Genomic DNA, 24751 nt, shown 5'->3' with positions numbered 1-24751 from the left:
GTATACCACAGTGGTACCCTAGTGTTATGTATAGTGTTGTAGTGTATACCACAGTGGTACCCTGGTGTTATATATAGTGTTGTAGTGTATACCACAGTGGTACCCTAGTGTTATGTATAGTGTTGTAGTGTATACCACAGTGGTACCCTAGTGTTATGTATAGTGTTGTAGGTAATACCACAGTGGTACCCTAGTGTTATATATAGTGTTGTAGTGTATACCACAGTGGTACCCTAGTGTTATATATAGTGTTGTACTGTATACCACAGTGGTACCCTAGTGTTATGTATAGTGTTGTAGTGTATACCACAGTGGTACCCTAGTGTTATGTATAGTGTTGTAGTGTATACCACAGTGGTACCCTAGTGTTATATATAGTGTTGTAGTGTATACCACAGTGGTCCCCTAGTGTTATGTATAGTGTTCTAGTGTATACCACAGTGGTACCCTAGTGTTATATATAGTGTTGTAGTGTATACCACAGTGGTACCCTGGTGTTATGTATAGTGTTGTAGTGTATACCACAGTGGTACCCTAGTGTTATATATAGTGTTATATAGAGTGTTGTAGTGTATACCACAGTGGTACCCTGGTGTTATATATAGTGTTGTAGTGTATACCACAGTGGTACCCTAGTGTTATATATAGTGTTGTAGTGTATACCACAGTGGTACCCTAGTGTTATGTATAGTGTTGTAGTGAATACCACAGTGGTACCCTAGTGTTACATATAGTGTTGTAGTGTATACCACAGTGGTACCCTGGTGTTATGTATAGTGTTGTAGTGTATACCACAGTGATACCCTAGTGTTATATATAGTGTTGCAGTGTATACCACAGTGGTACCCTAGTGTTATATAGAGTGTTGTAGTGTATACCACAGTGGTACCCTGGTGTTATGTATAGTGTTGTAGTGTATACCACAGTGATACCCTAGTGCTATATATAGTGTTGTAGTGTATACCACAGTGGTACCCTAGTGTTATATAGAGTGTTGTAGTGTATACCACAGTGGTACCCTAGTGTTAAATATAGTGTTGTAGTGTATACCACAGTGGTACCCTAGTGTTATATATAGTGTTGTAGTGCATACCACAGTGGTACCCTAGTGTTATATATAGTGTTGTAGTGTATACCACAGTGGTACCCTAGTGTTATGTATAGTGTTGTAGTGTATACCGCAGTGGTACCCTAGTGTTATATATAGTGTTGTAGTGTATACCACAGTGGTACCCTAGTGTTATGTATAGTGTTGTAGTGTATACCACAGTGGTACCCTAGTGTTATATATAGTGTTGTAGTGTATACCACAGTGGTACCCTAGTGTTATATATAGTGTTGTAGTGTATACCACAGTGGTACCCTAGTGTTACATATAGTGTTGTAGTGTATACCACAGTGGTACCCTAGTGTTATATATTGTGTTGTAGTGTATACCACAGTGGTACCCTGGTGTTATATATAGTGTTGTAGTGTATACCACAGTGGTACCCTCAGTGTTATGTATAGTGTTGTAGTGTATACCACAGTGGTACCCTAGTGTTATATATAGTATTGTAGTGTATACCACAGTGGTACCCTGGTGTTATATATAGTGTTGTAGTGTATACCACAGTGGTACCCTAGTGTTATATAGAGTGTTGTAGTGTATACCACAGTGGTACCCTGGTGTTATATATAGTGTTGTAGTGTATACCACAGTGGTACCCTAGTGTTATATATAGTGTTGTAGTGTATACCACAGTGGTACCCTAGTGTTATGTATAGTGTTGTAGTGTATACCACAGTGGTACCCTAGTGTTATATATAGTGTTGTAGTGTATACCACAGTGGTACCCTGGTGTTATGTATAGTGTTGTAGTGTATACCACAGTGATACCCTAGTGTTATATATAGTGTTGCAGTGTATACCACAGTGGTACCCTAGTGTTATATAGAGTGTTGTAGTGTATACCACAGTGGTACCCTGGTGTTATGTATAGTGTTGTAGTGTATACCACAGTGATACCCTAGTGCTATATATAGTGTTGTAGTGTATACCACAGTGGTACCCTAGTGTTATATAGAGTGTTGTAGTGTATACCACAGTGGTACCCTAGTGTTATATATAGTGTTGTAGTGTATACCACAGTGGTACCCTAGTGTTATATATAGTGTTGTAGTGTATACCACAGTGGTACCCTAGTGTTATATATAGTGTTGTAGTGTATACCACAGTGGTACCCTAGTGTTATGTATAGTGTTGTAGTGTATACCACAGTGGTACCCTAGTGTTATATATAGTGTTGTAGTGTATACCACAGTGGTACCCTAGTGTTATGTATAGTGTTGTAGTGTATACCACAGTGGTACCCTAGTGTTATATATAGTGTTGTAGTGTATACCACAGTGGTACCCTAGTGTTATATATAGTGTTGTAGTGTATACCACAGTGGTACCCTAGTGTTACATATAGTGTTGTAGTGTATACCACAGTGATACCCTAGTGTTATATATTGTGTTGTAGTGTATACCACAGTGGTACCCTGGTGTTATATATAGTGTTGTAGTGTATACCACAGTGGTACCCTCAGTGTTATGTATAGTGTTGTAGTGTATACCACAGTGGTACCCTAGTGTTATATATAGTATTGTAGTGTATACCACAGTGGTACCCTGGTGTTATATATAGTGTTGTAGTGTATACCACAGTGGTACCCTAGTGTTATATATAGTGTTGTAGTGTATACCACAGTGGTACCCTAGTGTTATATATAGTGTTGTAGTGTATACCACAGTGGTACCGTGGTGTTATATATAGTGTTGTAGTGTATACCACAGTGGTATCCTAGTGTTATATATAGTGTTGTAGTGTATACCACAGTGGTACCCTGGTGTTATATATAGTGTTGTAGTGTATACCACAGTGGTACCCTAGTGTTATGTATAGTGTTGTAGTGTATACCACAGTGGTACCCTGGTGTTATATATAGTGTTGTAGTGTATACCACAGTGGTACCCTGGTGTTACATAGTGTTGTAGTGTATACCACAGTGGCACCCTAGCGTTATATATAGTGTTGTAGTGTGTACTACAGTGGTACCCTAGTGTTATGTATAGTGTTATAGTGTATACCACAGTGGTACCCTAGTGTTATATATAGTGTTGTAGTGTATACCACAGTGGTACCCTAGTGTTATGTATAGTGTTGTAGAGTATGCCACAGTGGTACCCTGGTGTTATGTATAGTGTTGTAGTGTATACCACAGTGGTATCCTAGTGTTATGTATAGTGTTGTAGTGTATACCACAGTGGTACCCTAGTGTTATGTATAGTGTTGTAGTGTATACCACAGTGGTACCCTGGTGTTATATATAGAGTTGTAGTGTATACCACAGTGGTACCCTAGTGATATATATAGTGTTGTAGTGTATACCACAGTGGTACCCTGGTGTTATATATAGTGTTGTAGTGTGTATCACAGTGGTACCCTAGTGTTATGTATAGTGTTGTAGTGTATACCACAGTGGTACCCTAGTGTTATGTATAGCGTTGTAGTGTATACCACAGTGGTACCCTGGTGTTATATATAGTGTTGTAGTGTATACCACAGTGGTACCCTAGTGTTATGTATAGTGTTGTAGTGTATACCACAGTGGTACCCTGGTGTTATATATAGTGTTGTAGTGTATACCCCAGTGGTATCCTAGTGTTATACATAGTGTTGTAGCGTGTACCACAGTGGTACCCTGGTGTTATATATAGTGTTGTAGTGTATACCACAGTGATACCCAGGTGTTATATATAGTGTTGTAGTGTATACCACAGTGGTACCCTAGTGTTATATATATTGTTGTAGTGTATACCACAGTGGCACCCAAGTGTTATATATAGTGTTGTAGTGTATACCACAGTGGTACCCTGGTGTTATATATAGTGTTGTAGTGTATACCACAGTGGTACCCTAGTGTTATATATAGTGTTGTAGTGTATACCACAATGGTACCCTGGTGTTATATATAGTGTTGTAGTGTGTACCACAGTGGTACCCTAGTGTTATACATAGTGTTGTAGTGTGTACCACAGTGGTACCCTAGTGTTATACATAGTGTTGTAGTGTATACCACAGTGGTACCCTGGTGTTATATATAGTGTTGTCGTGTATACCACAGTGGTACCCTAGTGTTATATATAGTGTTGTAGTGTGTACCACAGTGGTACCCTAGTGTTATATATAGTGTTGTAGTGTATACCACAGTGGTACCCTGGTGTTATATATAGTGTTGTAGTGTATACCACATTGGTACCCTAGTGTTATATATAGTGTTGTAGTGTATACCACAGTGATACCCTAGTGTTATATATAGTGTTGTAGTGTATACCACAGTGGTACGCTAGTGTTATATATAGTGTTGTAGTGTATACCACAGTGGTACCCTGGTGTTATATATAGTGTTGTAGTGTATACCACAGTGGTACCCTAGTGTTATATATAGTGCTGTAGTGTATACTACAGTGGTTCCCTGGTGTTATATATAGTGTTGTAGTGTGTACCTCAGTGGTACCCTAGTGTTATACATAGTGTTGTAGTGTGTACCACAGTAGTACCCTAGTGTTATACATAGTGTTGTAGTGTGTACCACAGTAGTACCCTAGTGTTATACATAGTGTTGTAGTGTGTACCACATTGGTACCCTAGTGTTATACATAGTGTTGTAGCGTGTACCCCAGTGGTACCCTAGTGTTATACATAGTGTTGTAGCGTGTACCACAGTGGTACCCTAGTGTTATACATAGTGTTGTGGCGTGTACCACAGTGGTACCCTAGTGTTATACATAGTGTTGTAGTGTGTACCACAGTGGTACCCTAGTGTTATACATAGTGTTGTAGCGTGTACCACAGTGGTACCCTAGTATATGGATAATAAATGATAAGGTGAAATTAAAAATCTGAAGTGTTAGGCCCAAAGAGGCAGGTTCATGTTGTAAACAGTCGCCAGAACCTCCAACGTAGGTCTGCTGGTGTACCTGACTTATAATTAGTAATTCCAAGGAGTTAAACATTACTGTTGAAATACGAAGAGGTGCAAAATCTCCAGGAAATACGAAAAGTCTACAGTTTTGTAGAAATATGATAAATAGTGTATAGTTGTTAGTACTTATTGTGATGGAGTGACGTATACAGTGTAGTTAGCAGTGTGTGGTTAACCTGTAGTTAGCAGTGTGTGGTTAACCTGTAGTTAGCAGTGTGTGGTTAACCTGTAGTTAGCAGTGTGTGGTTAACCTGTAGTTAGCAGTGTGTGGTTAACCTGCAGTTATCAGTGTGTGGTTAACCTGTAGTTAGCAGTGTGTGGTTAACCTGTAGTTAGCAGTGTGTGGTTAACCTGTAGTTAGCAGTGTGTGGTTAACATTGACGTGGGTTTGAGTAACATTGACGTGGGGTTGAGTAACACTGACGTGGGGTTGAGTAACATTGACGTGGGGTTGAGTAATATTGACGTGGGGTTGAGTAACACTGACGTGGGGTTGAGTAACATTGACGTGGGGTTGAGTAACACTGACGTGGGGTTGAGTAACATTGACGTGGGGTTGAGTAACATTAACGTGGGGTTGAGTAACATTGACGTGGGGTTGAGTAACATTGACGTGGGGTTGAGTAACATTGACATGGGGTTGAGTAACATTGACGTGGGGTTGAGTAACATTGACGTGGGGTTGAGTAACATTGACATGGGGTTGAGTAACATTGACGTGGGGTTGAGTAACACTGACGTGGGGTTGAGTAACATTGACGTGGGGTTGAGTAACATTGCCGTGGGGTTGAGTAACATTGACGTGGGGTTGAGTAACATTGACGTGGGGTTGAGTAACACTGACGTGGGGTTGAGTAACATTGACGTGGGGTTGAGTAACATTGACGTGGGGTTGAATAACACTGACGTGGGGTTGAGTAACATTGACGTGGGGTAGAGTAACACTGACGTGGGGTTGAGTAACATTGACGTGGGGTTGAGTAACATTAACGTGGGGTTGAGTAACATTGACGTGGGGTTGAGTAACATTGACGTGGGGTTGAGTAATATTGACATGGGGTTGAGTAACATTGACGTGGGGTTGAGTAACATTGACGTGGGGTTGAGTAACATTGACATGGGGTTGAGTAACATTGACGTGGGGTTGAGTAACATTGACGTGGGGTTGAGTAACATTGACATGGGGTTGAGTAACATTGACGTGGGGTTGAGTAACATTGACGTGGGGTTGAGTAACACTGACGTGGGGTTGAGTAACATTAACGTAACACTGACGTGGGGTTGAGTAACATTTACGTGGGGTTGAGTAACATTGACGTGGGGTTGAGTAACATTGACGTGGGGTTGAGTAACATTAACGTGGGGTTGAGTAACATTGACGTGGGGTTGAGTAACATTGTAACATTTACGTGGGGTTGAGTAACATTGACGTGGGGCTGAGTAACATTAACGTGGGGTTGAGTAACATTAACGTGGGGTTGAGTAACATTGACGTGGGGTTGAGTAACATTGGGGTTAAGACGTGGGGTTGAGTAACATTAACGTGGGGTTGAGTAACATTGACGTGGGGTTGAGTAACATTGACGTGGGGTTGAGTAAGGGGTTGAGTAACATTGATTGACATGGGGTTGAGTAACATTGACGTGGGGTTGAGTAACATTGACGTGGGGTTGAGTAACATTGACGTGGGGTTGAGTAACATTAACGTGGGGTTGAGTAACATTGACGTGGGGTTGAGTAACATTGACGTGGGGTTGAGTAACATTGACGTGGGGTTGAGTAACATTAACGTGGGGTTGAGTAACATTGACGTGGGGTTGAGTAACACTGACGTGGGGTTGAGTAACATTGACGTGGGGTTGAGTAACATTAACCTGGGGTTGAGTAACACTGACGTGTGGTTGAGTAACATTAACGTGGGGTTGAGTAACATTGACGTGGGGTTGAGTAACATTAACGTGGGGTTGAGTAACATTGACGTGGGGCTGAGTAACATTAACGTGGGGTTGAGTAACATTGACGTGGGGTTGAGTAACATTAACGTGGGGTTGAGTAACACTGACGTGGGGTTGAGTAACATTGACGTGGGGTTGAGTAACATTAACGTGGGGTTGAGTAACATTAACGTGGGGTTGAGTAACACGTGGGGTTGAGTAACATTAACGTGGGGTTGAGTAACATTAACGTGGGGTTGAGTAACATGAGTAACATTAACGTGGGGTTGAGTAACGTGGGGTTGAGTAACATTAACGTGGGGTTGAGTAACATTGAGACGTGGGGTTGAGTAACATTAACGTGGGGTTGAGTAACATTAACGTGGGGTTGAGTAACATTGACGTGGGGTTGAGTAACATTGACGTGGGGTTGAGTAACATTGACGTGGGGTTGAGTAACATTGACGTGGGGTTGAGTAACATTAACGTGGGGTTGAGTAACATTGACGTGGGGTTGAGTAACATTGACGTGGGGTTGAGTAACATTAACGTGGGGTTGAGTAACATTAACGTGGGGTTGAGTAACATTTCCCCTGAGGGTGATGAGGGGTACTGGTTATCACACAATACCAAACCGGTAAACCCTGATGTGACTACGTACACAGATCTTTGCTATTTTCACATATAAATATAACAGAAGATATGCTGTCTCCTCGTTGCAACTCTGTTTTGAGAACTGAAGGTCGTAAATTTGGAACAAAATAGAACACAAAATAACTTGCTAGTGACCTACCACAGAAAACCTATTTAGGGATGTTGGTTCTGCGCCAGTTGTTCATAGGTATTACTTTACAGGTAGAGAAGTCATCATCTATATGTTCCTGAACAGAGTAAATTTTTAGAGCCAGTTATTAGAACAAATATTGAACAGAGAACTGCCGCCGTGCCGCCGTGCCACCGTACCGCCGTGCCGCCGTGCCGCCGTGTTTATTCGCATTTTTTCACAGTCTCTCTTGCTGCTAGAACTTAAAACTGCGCCACTGAACTTATAAGATATATCCCTCCAGCAATTAGAACTAATCTAGCAGAAAATAATATATACTGAGTCAAAAAAGGTGAATCAGTGTACAATAAGGCAGCATAACCATACTATCAGAGGGGAACTTTAGACCTAGTGTGCCAGTGAAAATAATATTACAACTTTCCTGTCAGAGGAAAGACAGTCTTCCTGATAATAGTGTATACCAACAGTGGCATCCCTCAGCGTTATGTATAGTGTTGCAGTGTATACCCACAGTGGCAACTTTAGTAGCATATATAGTGAACAGTAGTATACCACAGTGAGGCTCCTATTATTATACAGTTGGTAGAAGGTATACCACAGCGGTAATCTCCCTTAGTACGATATAGTGTTGTAGGTGTACCCACCATAAGGTGGCACCCTAGTGTTATGTATAGTGTTCAGTAGGTAAACCACAGTGGAAGCCAGCAGTGTTATATATAGTTGTAGGTAGTGTAACACCAAATATGGCAATCCCTCAGCGTTACATACAGTGTTGCAGTACACTAACACAGTGGCACCCCTAGTGCTTATGTGCATAGTGCCACAGGTATACCACAGTGGCACCCTCCCATGCATGTATAGTGTTGCAGAAGGGACAACACCAGTGGTGGTTACCCTGCGTTATGTATAGTGTTTGCAGTGCAATTAATTCAGCAGTAACACCCTGGGTTAGAGGTATAGTGTTCGTAGTGTATACCACAGTGGCAATCCCTGAGGTGCCTATGACATAGTGTTGCAGTATATACCAGCAGTGGCACCTGGCATTACATATAGTGCTTCGTAGTGTATACTCCACAGTGGCACCCTCTGTCGTTACATATAGTGTTGCAGTGCACACCACAGTGGGTACCTTAGTGTTATGTATAGTGTTGTAGCAGTATAACCACAGCAGGCACCCTGGTGGCATGCAGTGAGTTAGTAGTGTACCACAAGGTGGCATTCCTGGTGTTATACATATAGCTGTTGGCAGGCCTGTATTCACCAGTGGCACCTGGTCTTCATGTAACAGTGTTATAGCCAGTGCACCACAGTGGCACCCTGGCGTTAATGGCATAAGGTTGTTGAATGTGAAAACACCATGCGGTACCCTGGCAGCATGGTATAGCAAGTCAGAGTGTGCACCACATGGCAAATTCTGGTTATTATATAGTAAGTCGTAGCAGTATACCCACAGTAGGCAATTCCCTAGTGTTATTACATAGTGTTGCAGTGTATACCACAACAGGTACCCTATGTTACATATAAGGTTGTAGTGAAGGTACCTACAGTGGTACCCTAGTGTTACCCTTACATAGTTGTTAGTAGTGTACCTTACAGTGGCAATTCCCTTAGCAAATTACACATTAGTTAGTTGTCAGAGCAGTACCACAGGTGGCACCCTTGGCAGCATAGTAGGTTGTAGGTGTATAACCACAGTGGCACCCCTAGTGTTATACATAGTGTTGTAGTGGGGTAGCAACCACAGTGGAAAACGAAGCAAAAGCATATATATAAGTTGTTAGTAGTGTACACCAGTATGGCACCCTACCGTTATAGAGAGGCATTAGTAGTAGTATAACCACAGCATTACCCTAGTGTTATATATAGTGTTGTAGGTGTATACCAACAGTAGGCACCCTGGATGTTATTACATAGTGTTGTAGTGTATGAACACAGTGGCACCTCAGCAAAAGTTATACACATAAGGTCCAGTAGCGTACCACAGTGGCATTCTTAGTGTTACATATAGTGGGTTCAGAATGCAGGTATACCTACAATGGCAGTAAATTCTGGTGTTATTATATAGTGTTGCAGGTGTGTACCTCAGTGGCATCCTTAGTGTTATACATAGTGTTGTAGGCATCCACAGTGAGGCTCCCGGCGTTATATATTCTGTCAGCGTATACCACAAAGTGATAGCCCCTACGTTAGAGCAGCAGTGCATGGCGTATAACCACAGTGGTGACCCCAGTGTTACATATATTGTTCGCAGTGCATAGCACTAGTGGAACCCAAGCCGCTTAGATACAGGTGTTGTAGTGGTCACAACCATTCCAGGCAACGGCTCTGGTGTTATTATACAGGTGTTTAGGAAAGGCGTATAACCACAGGGCAATTCTACCCTTAGCGTTATATATAGTGTTGCAGCGTATACCACAATGGCACCCTGGCAATGTTATATACAGTGTTGCCAGGTACCCTAGTGTTATATATAGTGTTGTAGTGTATACCACAGTGGTACCCTGGTGTTATATATAGTGTTGTAGTGTGTACCACAGTGGTACCCTTGTGTTATACATAGTGTTGTAGTGTGTACCACAGTGGTACCCTAGTGTTATACATAGTGTTGGAGTGTATACCACAGTGGTACCCTAGTGTTATATATAGTGTTGTAGTGTATACCAAAATGGTACCCTGGTGTTATATATAGTGTTGTAGTGTATACCACAGTGGTACCCTAGTGTTATATATAGTGTTGTAGTGTGTATCACAGTGGTACCCTAGTGTTATACATAGTGTTGTAGCGTGTACCACAGTGGTATCCTAGAGTTATACATAGTGTTGTAGTGTGTACCACAGTGGTACCCTAGTGTTATACATAGTGTTGTAGCGTGTACCACAGTGGTACCCTAGTGTTATACATAGTGTTGTGGCGTGTACCACAGTGGTACCCTAGTGTTATACATAGTGTTGTAGTGTGTACCACAGTGGTACCCTATTGTTATACATAGTGTTGTAGCGTGTACCACAGTGGTACCCTAGTATATGGATAATAAATGATAAGGTGAAATTAAAAATCTGAAGTGTTAGGCCCAAAGAAGCAGGTTCATGTTGTAAACAGTCGCCAGAACCTCCAACATAGGTCTGCTGGTGTACCTGACTTATAATTAGTAATTCCAAGGAGTTAAACATTACTGTTGAAATACGAAGAGGTGCAAAATCTCCAGGAAATACGAAAAGTCTACAGTTTTGTAGAAATATGATAAATAGTGTATAGTTGTTAGTACTTATTGTGATGGAGTGACGTATACAGTGTAGTTAGCAGTGTGTGGTTAACCTGTAGTTAGCAGTGTGTGGTTAACCTGTAGTTAGCAGTGTGTGGTTAACCTGTAGTTAGCAGTGTGTGGTTAACCTGTAGTTAGCAGTGTGTGGTTAACCTGTAGTTAGCAGTGTGTGGTTAACCTGTAGTTAGCAGTGTGTGGTTAACCTGTAGTTAGCAGTGTGTGGTTAACCTGTAGTTAGCAGTGTGTGGTTAACCTGTAGTTAGCAGTGTGTGGTTAACCTGTAGTTAGCAGTGTGTGGTTAACCTGTAGTTAGCAGTGTGTGGTAAACCTGTAGTTAGCAGTGTGTGGTTAACCTGTAGTTAGCAGTGTGTGGTTAACCTGTAGTTAGCAGTGTGTGGTTAACCTGTAGTTAGCAGTGTGCTTAACCTGTAGTTAGCAGTGTGTGGTTAACCTGTAGTTAGCAGTGTGTGGTTAACCTGTAGTTAGCAGTGTGTGGTTAACCTGTAGTTAGCAGTGTGTGGTTAACCTGTAGTTAGCAGTGTGTGGTTAACCTGTAGTTAGCAATGTGTCGTTAACCTGTAGTTAGTAGTGTGTGGTTAACCTGTAGTTAGCAGTGTGTGGTTAACCTGTAGTTAGCAATGTGTCGTTAACCTGTAGTTAGTAGTGTGTGGTTAACCTGTAGTTAGCAGTGTGTGGTTAACCTGTAGTTAGCAATGTGTCGTTAACCTGTAGTTAGTAGTGTGTGGTTAACCTGTAGTTAGCAATGTGTCGTTAACCTGTAGTTAGTAGTGTGTGGTTAACCTGTAGTTAGCAGTGTGTGGTTAACCTGTAGTTAGCAATGTGTCGTTAACCTGTAGTTAGTAGTGTGTGGTTAACCTGTAGTTAGCAGTGTGTGGTTAACCTGTAGTTAGTAGTGTGTGGTTAACCTGTAGTTAGCAGTGTGTGGTTAACCTGTAGTTAGCAGTGTGTGGTTAACCTGTAGTTAGCAGCAGTCGCAATATACACAACGAAAATCATTATTCCTCCAGTAATCTTCATCTACAGAAGCCATCGGCGCCCAAACACGCAAGTTATTCTTTCTGTATCAAAATGAACACATATCACTCTGTTTATTTTTTTCCAGTAGTCCTTTTCATGAGGTAGTCCAAAATCACACAGTGAGCCTAATCCTTATCTGCCGGGATTCATCCAACGACCGGATTCAAACGATTTCGTTGATAACAATGTAACCTCTGACCGGTCTCACTAACTGACGGGGCTCTACGCGCCCTAACAAACATTCAAACAATAACTACAACAAATAGTTACAATACAGATAAACAGATCTACTGTTAAGTTGCTTATTAGGAAAAAGATATACAGTGATCCACTCGATGGATTCTTCCGGATTCGCTGGATTCGAGCAGATTCAAACGGTTTGTTGGAAATAAAGCCGGATTCGGGCGGATTCAAACGGTCTCGTTGGAAATAAATCCAAATCGGAAGAACTGTTACAAAAAATTAAATACTTCTAGGAATTATAGACTAGCTAGCTAGGAGGGTTGTCAAGTATTGTAAGATGACCACAACCATGAAGATCTGTGTAGTCTGCAGAAAGGGTGAAGGACGAAGACAGGCCTGGATTGTTTGCCATCTGTGTGGTCAATGGTCCCATAGTATATGCTGGGATTTTAAACCAGTGACCGCACATGACTTAAACTCAGAGAGATGTTTTTGGGTCTGTCCAAACGAGATACACCTGTATAAGGAAATGACATGTATATTAAAAGACAAGAACACCAATAAAACATCCTTCTTGAAAGACATGTCAGCATGGTATGACAGCTGGGAAAAAAAGATGAGTGGTAGGAACAGGGCTGTCTTGGACAGTGCTCCTGAGGGTGCTAGTGCTGTCCTGGAGGACAGTGATAAGGGTGCTAGTGTTGTCCTGTAGGAAAGTGTTCCTGAGGGTCCTAGTGATGTCTTAGAAGATAGCGCTCGTGAGGGTACTAGTGTTGTCCTGGAGGACACTGAAGACAACCTTATTTAGTCCACAGAGGTTCAAAATAGAGATACTGCTGGAGATGGAAGCACTGATGTCCATACAAGGGTAAAAGATATTGATAAAACAGGGGAAATAAATGCACCAGCAGTGAACGCAGCTACAATAAATCCTATCAAAGAGAAGTACAATCTATGTAACTATTATGCCTTGGGTATCTACAGGAACGGTATATCTGGTAAAACAGGTGGGACATGCACCTTTGACCATCCCATAAAATGCCGCACCCACATGACAACAGGAGAGTGCAACTTCCCTTCTTGCAACTTATTTCACCCAGAAATGTGTCACACATCAATCCATGAAAGAAAATGCTACAATTCATACTGCCAGGCACATCATCTAAAGGGGACTAGAAGACAAAGACCAGCCAGACTATGGGAAACAAAAGAGAGGAGCCACAACCTCTCCAGGGACAGAGGTTTTTTAGGGCCAGGAGGGAAAAAAGACTGGCAAGAAATGACAATAATCCTACACCAACTGAAAACACTTCTGGAGCAGAGGCACGGACATTGGCCTCTACTCCAGAACAACAGATACTAGAGCCAGCAAATAACCCCCCCATCCCTAAATTCCACAAATACGACATTCGTCTTGGCAAACATACTGGGTCTAAAGCCGTCAAAAAGCAGCAAAATTCCTTACGTCAAGGGACTGCTCACGGAGTCAAATGCAATGTGTGCAGCATTCACAGAGACCCACATAAAGGATCATTATGACAACGAAATATGGATCCCAGGTTATAACCTATTCCATTGCGACAGACTAAACAGGCACCAAGGAGGTTGGCCTGTATGTCACAGAGTTGTTCATTTACACAGAACTACTAAACACCTCAAATGATGTAGTTGAAGTTTTGGCGGTAAATGTCGAAAACCAAAACCTTGTCATTGTGGTAGCATACAAGCCTCCAGATGCAACTTCCCAGCAATTCCAGGAGCAGCTTGAGAAAATTGACCACTGTCTGGAAAATCTCCCAACTCCTGCCCCAAACATCTTACTACTGGGAGATTTCAACCTGAGACACCTAAAATGGAGGAGTATAGCAAACAATGTTTTAGCAGAGATCACCCCGGGAGGCAGCTCAGATGAAAATTCACACACACATATACGTAATATAACTGTATCAAAGACAATTCACTCAGATCACAACATAACAGATGTACAGACATATATGCACAGGGCTCCGGACCAGCGAAATGTGAGCAGTCATGAAGGTCTCTTCACGAAATTCAATTTCAATAACAAAAACATACAATGGGATCAAGTAAACCATGTCCTAAATGAAACAAGCTGGGAAGATATCGTAAAGAACACGGAACCAAACATTTGCCTTGAAAAAAATGAATTCTGTGGTTCTCGAGATCTGCCCAAGACACATTCCATTAAGAAAAAGAAAGAGAAGATGTAAACTAGAAAGAGAGAGACGTTCCCTATACAGACGAAGGCGAAGAGTCACAGAGCTGCTGAGTGGGGATTACCAATAGTCCCCAGGCTGTCTTTAAGAAGGCACTGAACAGGCACCTAAAGTCAGTACCTGACCAACCATGCTGTGGTTCGTACGTCAGTTTGCGTGCGTCCAGTAGTAACAGCCTGGTTGATCAGACCCTGATCCACCATGAGGCTTGGTCTCAGACCGGGCCGCGGGGACGTTGACCCCCGAAACTCTCTCCAGGTAAACTCCAGGTAATGATTTTCGTCGAGTTAGTGAAATGTGGTCATTAGTGTCCGTAGAGTTTCAGACTCTCAGTCATACATGTAGAATATTTGTATGACTCATTTGTATGACTCATTATTTATTGTAACAAACATACAATGGTAAAAGATCAGTCTGTGCTACAGCTCCTGATCTCTTATGTGTATAAGGTAGCTGTAGCTCCTGGGTCCCATTTAGAGGTATAAGCTACATAGCCTGACCCCTGACCACTTATGTAACATATCTGTCTGGTCCTTCAAGGGTAATTATATGTATATACAACATTCTAGCATTATCCCCATATGGCTTTAATACCTAAAAACAACAGTAATACAATTTCTTTTTGGCAATCTCACTCCGAGGTTCTTCACATTACTTTTCTATTGTATGGTTAGAATTTGTGGTATACCCTGACACATTTTTAATTTCTTCAAGTTGTCCATATCTAAGTAGTTGAAATTTCTACTCGTTGAACTTCATACTGTTTTGAGTGGCCCACTCGAAGATTTGGTTGATGTCCACTTGGAGTCTCGCAGTGTCTTCGATGGAGGTCACTGCCATGGTGATCCGGGTGTCATCCGCAGAGGAAGACACGGAGCTATGGCTTACATCTCTGTCTATGTCAGAAATGAGGATGAGGAATAGAATAGGAGCGAGTACTGTGCCTTGTGGAACAACATTTTACCATGGCTGCCTGGGACTTTACTCTGTTTACTATTACTCTTTGTGTTCTATTTGTCAGGAAGTTGTAGATCCATCTACCAACTTTTCCCGTTAATCCTTTATTCCGCATTTTGTGTGCTATTACACCATGATCAGACTTGTCGAATGATTTTGCAAAGTCTGCGTATAGTACATCTGTGTATACTACATCCAAGACCTTGGAATAGTGGTCCAGTAGCTGGGACAGGCAGGAGCGACCTGATCTAAACCCGTGTTGACCTGGCTTGTGTAACTGATGGGTATCTAGGTGGTTGGCTATCTTGCTTCTTAGAACCCTCTCAAAGATTTTTATGATATAGGATGTTAGTGCTATCGGTCTGTAGTTCTTTGCAATTGCTTTACTGCCACCTTTGTGGAGAGGGGCTATGTTGTCTTTAGTGTGTGTGGGATGACCTCTGTGTCCATGCTCCCTCTCCATAAAATGCTGAAGGCACGCGATAGGGGCTTCTTGCAATTCTTGATGAACACGGAGTTCCACGAGTCTTGGCCTGGGGGAGAGTGCATGGCATGTCATTAATTGCCTCTTCAAAGTCTTGTGGAATTAAATATCCAAGATTTTTGGGATGACCAATTTTTGGGTTTCGTTCATAAAGAATTCATTTTGATTGTCGGCCCTTAGAGTGGGCAGTGGCTCGCTGAACACTGAGTCATATTGGGACTTTAGTATCTCACCCATTTCTTGGCTATCATCTGTGTATGTCCCATCCCGCCTAAGCAGGGGTCCAATACTGAATGTTGTTTTTCCCTAAGATTTGGCATAAGAGAAGAAGTATTTATTTTTTTTCAATTTTCTTCAGCTTAAGTTCGATATTTGCAGCTTCATTGATTAGTGCCTCCCTTCGTATTTCAGATATATTGACCCCACTTAGCAGCCCTGTGACTCTTTGCCTTCATATATATAGGGAACGTCTCTCTCTTTCTAGTTTACATCTTCTCTTTCTTTTTCTTAATGGAATCTGTCTTGAGCAGATCTCAGAAACAACAGAATTTATTTTTTCAAGGCAAATGTTCGGATCCATGTTGTTTAGAATACCTTCCCAGCTTGTTTCATTTAGGACATGGTTTACTTGATCCCATTGTATGTTTTTGTTATTGAAATTGAATTTTGCGAAGAGACCTTCATGACTGCTCACATTTCGCTGGTCCGGAGCCCTGTGCATATATGTCTGTACCTCTGTTATGTTGTGATCTGAGTGAACTGTCTTTGATACAGTTATATTACGTATCAGATCGTCATTGTTAGTGAAGATGAAGTCCAGCGTATTTTCTAGTCTTGTACGCTCTATTTGCTGGTTTAAAGGGAATTTGTTGGAGAGATTTAATAGTTCGTGTGTGTGTGAATTTTCATCTGAGCTGCCTCCCGGGGTGATCTCTGCTAAAACATTGTTTGCTATACTCCTCCATTTTAGGTGTCTCAGGTTGAAATCTCCCAGTAGTAAGATGTTTGGGGCAGGAGTTGGGAGATTTTCCAGACAGTGGTCAATTTTCTCAAGCTGCTCCTGGAATTGCTGGGAAGTTGCATCTGGAGGCTTGTATGCTACCACAATGACAAGGTTTTGGTTTTCGACATTTACCGCCAAAACTTCAACTACATCATTTGAGGTGTTTAGTAGTTCTGTGCAAATGAACAACTCTGTGACATACAGGCCAACCTCCTTGTTGCCTGTTTAGTCTGTCGCAATGGAATAGGTTATAACCTGGGATCCATATTTCGTTGTCATAATGATCCTTTATGTGGGTCTCTGTGAATGCTGCACACATTGCATTTGACTCCGTGAGCAGTCCCTTGACGTAAGGAATTTTGTTGCTTTTTGACGGCTTTAGACCCAGTATGTTTGCCAAGACGAATGTCGTATTGGTGAAATTTAGGGGGGGTTTATTTGCTGGCTCTAGTACCTGTTGTTCAAAGATAGGGGCCTCTGCTCCAGAAGGGTTTAAAGTTGGTGTAGGATTATTGTCATTTCTTGCCAGTCTTTTTTCCCTCCTGGCCCTAAAAAACCTCTGTCCCTGCAGAGGTTGTGGCTCCTCTCTTTTGTTTCCCATAGTCTGGCTGGTCTTTGTCTTCTAGTCCCCTTTAGATGATGTGCCTGCCAGTATGAATTGTAGCATTTTCTTTCATGGATTGATGTGTGACACATTTCTGGGTGAAATAAGTTGCAAGAAGGGAAGTTGCACTCTCCTGTTGTCATGTGGGTGCGGCATTTTATGGGATGGTCAAAGGTGCATGTCCCACCTGTTTTACCAGATATACCGTTCCTGCAGATACCCAAGGCATAGTATTTACATAGATTGTATTTCTGTTTGCTAGGATTTATTGTAGCTGCGTTCACTGCTGGTGCATTTATTTCTCCTGTTTTCTCAATATCTTTTACCCTTGTATGGACATCAGTGCTTCCATCTCCAGCAGTATCTCTATTTTGAACCTCTGTGGACTAAACAAGGTTGTTTTCAGTGTCCTCCAGGACAACACTAGTACCCTCACGAGCGCTATCTTCTAAGACATCACTAGGACCCTCTGGAACACTTTCCTACAGGACAACACTAGCACCCTTATCACTGTCCTCCAGGACAGCACTAGCACCCTCAGGAGCACTGTCCAAGACAGCCCTGTTCCTACCACTCTTCTTTTTTTCCCAGCTGTCATACCATGCTGACATGTCTTTCAAGAAGGATGTTTTATTGGTGTTCTTGTCTTTTAATATAGATGTCATTTCCTTATACAGGTGTATCTCGTTTGGACAGACCCAAAAACATCTCTCTGAATTTAAGTCATGTGCAGTAACTGGTTTAAAATCCCAGCATATACTATGGGACCATTGACCACACAGATGGCAAACAATCCAGGCCTGTCTTCGTCCCTCACCCTTTCTGCAGACTACACAGATCGTCATGGTTGTGGTCATCTTACAATACTTGGCAACTCTCCTAGCTAGCTAGTCTATAATTCCTAGAAGTATTTAATTTTTTGTAACAGTTCTTCCGATTTGGATTTATTTCCAACGAGACCGTTTGAATCCGCCCGAATCCGGCTTTATTTCCAACAAACCGTTTGAATCTGCTCGAATCCAGCGAATCCGGAAGAATCCATCTAGTGGATCACTGTATATCTTTTTCCTAATAAGCAACTTAACAGTAGATCTGTTTATCTGTATTGTAACTATTTGTTGTAGTTATTGTTTGAATGTTTGTTAGGGCGCGTAGAGCCCCGTCAGTTAGTGAGACCGGTCAGAGGATACATTGTTATCAACGAATTCGTTTGAATACGGTCGTTGGATGAATCCCGGCAGATCCGGATTAGGCTCACTGGGTGATTTTGGTCTAACTCATGAAAAGGACTACTGGAAAAAAATAAACAGAGAAATATGTGTTCATTTTGATACAGAAAGAATAACTTGCGTGTTTGGGCGCCGATGGCTTCTGTAGATGAAGATTACTGGAGGAATAATGATTTTCGTTGTGTATATTGCGACTGCTGCTAACTACAGGTTAACCACACACTGCTAACTACAGGTTAACCACACACTGCTAACTACAGGTTAACCACACACTGCTAACTACAGGTTAACCACACAGTGCTAACTACAGGTTAACCACACACTGCTAACTACAGGTTAACCACACACTGCTAACTACAGGTTAACCACACACTGCTAACTACAGGTTAACCACACACTGCTAACTACAGGTTAACCACACACTGCTAACTACAGGTTAACCACACACTGCTAACTACAGGTTAACCACACACTGCTAACTACAGGTTAACCACACACTGCTAACTACTAACCACAACTGCTAACTACAGGTTAACCACACACTGCTACAGGTTTACCACACACTGCTAACTACAGGTTAACCACACACTGCTAACTACACTGTATACGTCACTCCATCACAATAAGTACTAACAACTATACACTATTTATCATATTTCTACAAAACTGTAGAATTTTCGTGTTTCCTGGAGATTTTGCACCTCTTCGTATTTCAACAGTAATGTTTAACTCCTGGGAATTACTAATTATAAGTCAGGGACACCAGCAGACCTAGGTTGGAGGTTCTGGCGACTGTTTACAACATGAACCTGCCTCTTTGGGCCTAACACTTCTGATTTTTATTTTCACCTTATCATTTATTATCCATATACTAGGGTACCACTGTGGTACACGCTACAACACTATGTATAACACTAGGGTACCACTGTGGTACACGCTACAACACTATGTATAACACTAGGGTACCACTGTGGTACACACTACAACACTATGTATAACACTAGGGTACCACTGTGGTACACACTACAACACTATGTATAACACTAGGGTACCACTGTGGTACACACTACAACACTATGTATAACACTAGGGTACCACTGTGGTACACACTACAACACTATGTACAACACTAGGGTACACTGTGGTACACACTACAACACTATGTATAACACTAGGGTACCACTGTGGTACACACTACAACACGATGTATAACTCTAGGGTACCACTGTGGTACACACTACAACACTATGTATAACACTAGGGTACCACTGTGGTACACACTACAACACTATGTATAACACTAGGGTACCACTGTGGTACACACTACAACACTATGTATAACACTAGGGTACCACTGTGGTACACGCTACAACACTATGTATAACACTAGGGTACCACTGTGGTACACGCTACAACACTATGTATAACACTAGGGTACCACTGTGGTACACACTACAACACTATGTATAACACTAGGGTACCACTGTGGTACACACTACAACACTATGTATAACACTAGGGTACCACTGTGGTACACACTACAACACTATGTATAACACTAGGGTACCACTGTGGTACACACTACAACACTATGTATAACACTAGGGTACCACTGTGGTACACACTACAACACTATGTATAACACTAGGGTACCACTGTGGTACACACTACAACACTATGTATAACACTAGGGTACCACTGTGGTACACACTACAACACTATGTATAACACTAGGGTACCACTGTGGTACACACTACAACACTATGTATAACACTAGGGTACCACTGTGGTACACACTACAACACTATGTATAACACTAGGGTACCACTGTGGTACACACTACAACACTATATATAACACTAGGGTACCACTGTGGTACACACTACAACACTATGTATAACACTAGGGTACCACTGTGGTACACACTACAACACTATGTATAACACTAGGGTACCACTGTGGTACACACTACAACACTATGTATAACACTAGGGTACCACTGTGGTACACACTACAACACTATGTATAACACTAGGGTACCACTGTGGTACACACTACAACACTATGTATAACACTAGGGTACCACTGTGGTACACACTACAACACTATGTATAACACTAGGGTACCACTGTGGTACACACTACAACACTATGTATAACACTAGGGTACCACTGTGGTACACACTACAACACTATGTATAACACTAGGGTACCACTGTGGTACACACTACAACACTATGTATAACACTAGGGTACCACTGTGGTACACACTACAACACTATGTATAACACTAGGGTACCACTGTGGTACACACTACAACACTATGTATAACACTAGGGTACCACTGTGGTACACACTACAACACTATGTATAACACTAGGGTACCACTGTGGTACACACTACAACACTATGTATAACACTAGGGTACCACTGTGGTACACACTACAACACTATGTATAACACTAGGGTACCACTGTGGTACACACTACAACACTATGTATAACACTAGGGTACCACTGTGGTACACACTACAACACTATGTATAACACTAGGGTACCACTGTGGTACACACTACAACACTATGTATAACACTAGGGTACCACTGTGGTACACACTACAACACTATGTATAACACTAGGGTACCACTGTGGTACACACTACAACACTATGTATAACACTAGGGTACCACTGTGGTACACACTACAACACTATGTATAACACTAGGGTACCACTGTGGTACACACTACAACACTATGTATAACACTAGGGTACCACTGTGGTACACACTACAACACTATGTATAACACTAGGGTACCACTGTGGTACACACTACAACACTATATATAACACTAGGGTACACACTATAACACTATGTATAACACTAGGGTACCACTGTGGTACACACTACAACACTATATATACCACTGTGGTACACACTACAACACTATGCATAACACTAGGGTACCACTATGCTACACACTACAACACTATAACACTAGGGTACCACTGTGGAACACACTACAACACTATGTATAACACTAGGGTACCACTGTGGTATACACTACACTATGTATAACACTATACCATAACACTAGGGTACCACTGTGGTATACACTACAACACTATATATAACACCAGTGTACCACTGTGGTACACACTACAACACTATGTATAAAACTATTGTACCACTGTGGTATACACTACAACACTATGTATAACACTAGGGTACCACTGTGGTACACACTACAACACTATACATAACACTAAGGTACCAATGTAGTACACACTACAACACTATATATAACACTAGGGTACCACTGTTTTATACACTACAACACTATGTATAACACTAGGGTACGACTGTGGTACACACTACAACACTATGTATAACACTAGGGTACCACTGTGGTATACACTACAACACTATGTATAACACTAGGGTACCACTGTGGTACACACTACAACACTATGTATAACACTAGGGTACCACTGTGGTACACACTACAACACTATGTATAACACTAGGGTACCACTGTGGTATACACTACAACACTATATATAACACTAGGGTACCACTGTGGTATACACTACAACACTATGTATAACACTAGGGTACCACTGTGGTATACACTACAACACTATATATAACACTAGGGTACCACTGTGGTATACACTACAACACTATGTATAACATTAGGGTACTACTGTGGTATACACTACAACACTATATATAACACCAGGGTACCACTGTGGTATACACTACAACACTATATATAACACTAGGGTACCACTGTGGTACACGCTACAACACTATGTATAACACTAGGGTACCACTGTGGTACACGCTACAACACTATGTATAACACTAGGGTACCACTGTGGTACACACTACGACACTATGTATAACACTAGGGTACCACTGTGGTATATACTACAACACTATGTATAACACTAGGGTACCACTGTGGTATACACTACAACACTATATATAACACTAGGGTACCACTGTGGTATACACTACAACACTATACATAACACTAGGGTACCACTGTGGTATACACTACAACACTATATATAACACTAGGGTACCACTGTGGTATACACTACAACACTATATATAACACTAGGGTACCACTGTGGTATATACTACAACACTATGTATAACACTAGGGTACCACTGTGGTATACACTACAACACTATATATAACACTAGGGTACCACTGTGGTATACACTACAACACTATACATAACACTAGGGTACCACTGTGGTATACACTACAACACTATATATAACACTAGGGTACCACTGTGGTATACACTACAACACTATATATAACACTAGGGTACCACTGTGGTATACACTACAACACTATATATAACACTAGGGTACCACTGTGGTATAACACTACAACACTATATATAACACTAGGGTACCACTGTGGTACTACAACACACTACAACACTGTGGTATACTATAACACTAGGGTACCACTGTGGTATACACTACAACACTATACATAACACTAGGGTACCACTGTGGTATACACTACAACACTATACATAACACTAGGGTACCACTGTGGTATACACTACAACACTATGGATAACACTAGGGTACCACTGTGGTATACACTACAACACTATACATAACACTAGGGTACCACTGTGGTATACACTACAACACTATACATAACACTAGGGTACCACTGTGGTATACACTACAACACTATACATAACACCAGGGTACCACTGTGGCATACACTACAACACTATATATAACACTAGGGTACCACTGTGGTATACACTACAACACTATATATAACACTAGGGTACCACTGTGGTATACACTACAACACTATATATAACACTAGGGTACCACTGTGGTATACACTACAACACTATATATAACACTAGGGTACCACTGTGGTATACACTACAACACTATACATAACACTAGGGTACCACTGTGGTATACACTACAACACTATATATAACACTAGGGTACCACTGTGGTATACACTACAACACTATACATAACACTAGGGTACCACTGTGGTATACACTACAACACTCTGTATAACACTAGGGTACCACTGTGGTACACAGTACAACACTATGTATAACACTAGGGTACCACTGTGGTACACACTACAACACTATGTATAACTCTAGGATACCACTGTGGTACACGCTACAACACTATGTATAACACTAGGGTACCACTGTGGTACACAGTACAACACTATGTATAACTCTAGGGTACCACTGTGGTACACACTACAACACTATGTATAACTCTAGGATACCACTGTGGTACAACACTATATAACACTATGTATAACACTAGGGTACCACTGTGGTATACACTACAACACTATACATAACACTAGGGTACCACTGTGGTATACACTACAACACTATATATAACACTAGGGTACCACTGTGGTATACACTACTATATATAACACTATACAACACTATATAACACTAGGGTACCACTGTGGTATACACTACAACACTATATATAACACTAGGGTACCACTGTGGTATACACTACAACACTATATATAACACTAGGGTACCACTGTGGTATACACTACAACACTATATATAACACCAGGGTACCACTGTGGTATACACTACAGCACTATACATAACACTAGGGTACCACTGTGGTATGCACTACAACACTATGTATAACACTAGGGTACCACTGTGGTATACACTACAACACTATATATAACACCAGGGTACCACTGTGGTATACACTACAACACTATATATAACACAAGGGTACCACTGTGGTATACACTACAACACTACTGTGGTATACACTACAACACTATATATAACACTAGGGTACCACTGTGGTACACACTACAACTCTATATATAACACAAGGGTACCACTGTGGTATACACTACAACACTATGTATAACACTAGGGTACCACTGTGGTATACACTACAACACTATATATAACACTAGGGTACCACTGTGGTATACACTACAACACTATATATAA

At 41.5% G+C, this 24751-nt stretch overlaps 1 protein-coding gene across 1 annotated transcript in view; it reads right to left on the bottom strand.

Moving 5' to 3' along the window:
* The window catches only part of LOC138854564 (uncharacterized), a 53916-nt gene that overhangs the window by 970 nt on the left and 28195 nt on the right, over positions 1–24751 (bottom strand). The window lies entirely within an intron of this gene.

This window comes from Cherax quadricarinatus, chromosome 62, assembly GCF_038502225.1.
Source record: "Cherax quadricarinatus isolate ZL_2023a chromosome 62, ASM3850222v1, whole genome shotgun sequence".
Lineage (NCBI taxonomy): Eukaryota > Metazoa > Arthropoda > Malacostraca > Decapoda > Parastacidae > Cherax > Cherax quadricarinatus.
The sequence above is the reverse complement of the archived record's forward strand: the minus strand, read 5'-3'. Positions and strand labels throughout refer to the sequence as shown.